Source organism: Palaemon carinicauda, chromosome 20 (assembly GCF_036898095.1).
Source record: "Palaemon carinicauda isolate YSFRI2023 chromosome 20, ASM3689809v2, whole genome shotgun sequence".
In the NCBI taxonomy this organism is placed as follows: Eukaryota; Metazoa; Arthropoda; class Malacostraca; order Decapoda; family Palaemonidae; genus Palaemon; species Palaemon carinicauda.
Genome location: NC_090744.1, coordinates 58955256 through 58957946, shown reverse-complemented (window position 1 = coordinate 58957946; position 2691 = coordinate 58955256). Strand labels below are relative to the sequence as shown.

Below are 2691 nucleotides of genomic sequence, written 5' to 3'. Positions count from 1 at the left end.
TGTTTGCTCACAGATATAAAGTATGTAATACCGAAAACTGAAAACATGCCAACAGTAAACTTTTTTAAGTCAGAATATTCTTCTGTTAGATTGGAATAAAATTCCAAAAAGGCTATTGTCTTAAAACGCGGTTTTCAGGGCACCATTGGCTTGCAAATCAATTATTTGCATTTGATAAATTCCTGGAATATCTTCTGGTGATACACTGAAAGGGTTTTGAAACATTTGAATTTCCTACTTATGATCATGGGAGTCCTTAAATCTATTTGCAAATTCTTTTTATAAAAGTTCCATTACCTTTGTACATTTTTCTTTTGAGGCAGTTGAAGTATTCCTTTTCTCATTCTACAACACTTTATAACAGGTAAAATATATAAAGTTTACAATACTGAACTGTTTCATAAAAATATCTAGTTTATTTTCAAATGCTTTCACTTCAGTAAACATATCTGATACCAATTTTCTATTGCCCTGTAGTCTTAAGTTCAAATTATTCAAATGATCAGTTATATTAGATAAGAAAGCTAAGCAGAAAACACAGTCTGTATCGGAAAACGCTTCTGGAATCTTTCTTTTTTTCAGTAAGACATATTTCAATTTCATGAATATATAAAAAAAAAAAAAACGCCTGAGAAGTTTTCCTTTGCTGAGCCACCTCACTTCAGTATGGTACAATAACTCACCATACTCTGAATCTATTTCAGATAAAACTGTTTGAAACTGTCTATGATTCAAACCATGACGTCTAATGAAATTCACAGTTGATACGACGACGTTCATATCATCTTCAAATTTAAGAACCTTACTGTACAGTACCTGCTGATGAATAATGCTAATGGAACTTCAGAGAAGGGGGGCCATTAGCATTGGCGACTTCATTGCAGATATTCTCGACCAACCCCGTTTTACTTCCAACCATGTTTCCTGCTCCATCAGTGGTTACACTTTATAAATTGGCCCAACTTAAATCAAGGTTATTTACCGCCTGATGTACTTCTAAAAAGAAATTTTCTGATGTTGTAGTATCTTTCATACTTCGAAGGGCACACAAATCCTCTACAAAATGAAAGTTTTTGTCAACACCTCTAATAAAAATCAGAAGTTGTGCTGTATCCAAAATATCATTGCTTTCATCCAAGGCTAAAGAAAAATATTGAAAACTGTATGCTTTCTCGGATAATGTTGAAAACACTTCTCCACCTCAATCTTCCATATGCCTTGTGACTGTTGAAGCTAAGCAGAACACCATAAAAATCTATGATTTGAAATAAAGGTTGGAAGGAAAAATGTAATTAAGTATGATATTTATTACATAAATAAGCCTTTAAAATGACGTAGTAACGTAGTTACAAACAATTGGTTGGAGAACAAGGCAATTCACGTAGATCGTAGGGAGTTTCCTTCGTTCTGCTTCGCTCGCTGTCTGTAAAGAAATATTCAGGAAGATTAGTATCTAAAAGCCATGGTCATTTATGTAGAAGAATATACCCATCGGAATAATAACCCACTTAAAATTACCTTACAATTGAGCAACTGAGGTTTACATTAGTATCAGGAATGAAATAAAAGAGCCGATGCACCGAAACCAAACACCATCCTGAAATGAATGGTAAACCTAATACCCATCGGAATAATAACCCACTTAAAATTACCTTACAATTGAGCAACTGAGGTTTACATTAGTATCAGGAATTAAATAAAAGAGCCGATGCACCGAAACCAAACACCATCCTGAAATGAATGGTAAACCTAATATAAATTTGCTCGGTCGTAATATGGGAGACAATTCGTCATAAATATAACCATTCGAAACATTAATGTATGTAACGATTCTCTTACCCAAGTGTTAACAACGTGAATTTATAAATAAGCTAGAGTTACAAGTCCGAGAGCTAAATCACCTGAAAGGACAAGAGAATACGATATATAAAACATATTGACCACAAAAAACTATTACGAATCTTCATAAGATTAAAATGACAGACAGGAAAACTTTTATAGGCAACACAAGGCAATGAGAGTTCGCAATGATAACCTTAAAAATAAGCCCTATATATTCTTGGTACTCACCATTGTCGAACCATGCACAAAGGCGTTGTAGATGCATTTTGGCAGATGTTCACAAGAGGGTGACGTAGACCAGGGATCCCAATAAAAGCCTTTAGCCTAAGACAGGCATGTCGAACAAATCAAAATTGTAGGAACCTTCCCAGGTGAGTAAGGTCTCTGTGTCTCTTTCTCTGACACTGTCGGACGGCCGGGCTGCCTGCCTCCTCGTCGCCGTTTTCGCTCGAGTAAAGCATATGGAAGGAGGAGGAGTTAGCAAACTACCCATCCTTAAAGACTGGACGGCAGGAAAGACAGTTTGATGGTACCAAGAGTAGGGCAATTGAAATACCAAGTTCTTAACAATTACGTGTCTTTCCTGTCGCCATGTGAAAATATGAAATGTTTTGTACAGTCCAGGGGCGAAGATGGGATTTTTTCAGAAATGAGAAAATTCCATCCTGAAAACTATGTAACTGGACAATTGTAAGAAAAAATACATTTAAGAAATGTAAAAATAATTAAATTAAATACAAGAAAATACAAATACTGAATAAAAATTAAAGCATCTGTCTTGTCCTTTCTTGGCTTAATATAGCAGCCTTTCTTTTGGGTTTTAAGGACGAAGTAACAGAATTACTAACA

General features: G+C 35.0%; 1 long non-coding RNA gene across 1 annotated transcript; it reads right to left on the bottom strand.

Annotated features, from left to right (window-relative positions):
* Nucleotides 1-1292: 1292 nt before the first annotated feature.
* Nucleotides 1293-2482, bottom strand: LOC137659498 (uncharacterized). Its single transcript, XR_011047555.1, has 2 exons — nt 2071-2482; nt 1293-1423 (listed from the first exon to the last, which is right to left on the bottom strand). It is a non-coding gene; the product is annotated as an uncharacterized lncRNA (long non-coding RNA).
* Nucleotides 2483-2691: the final 209 nt, after the last annotated feature.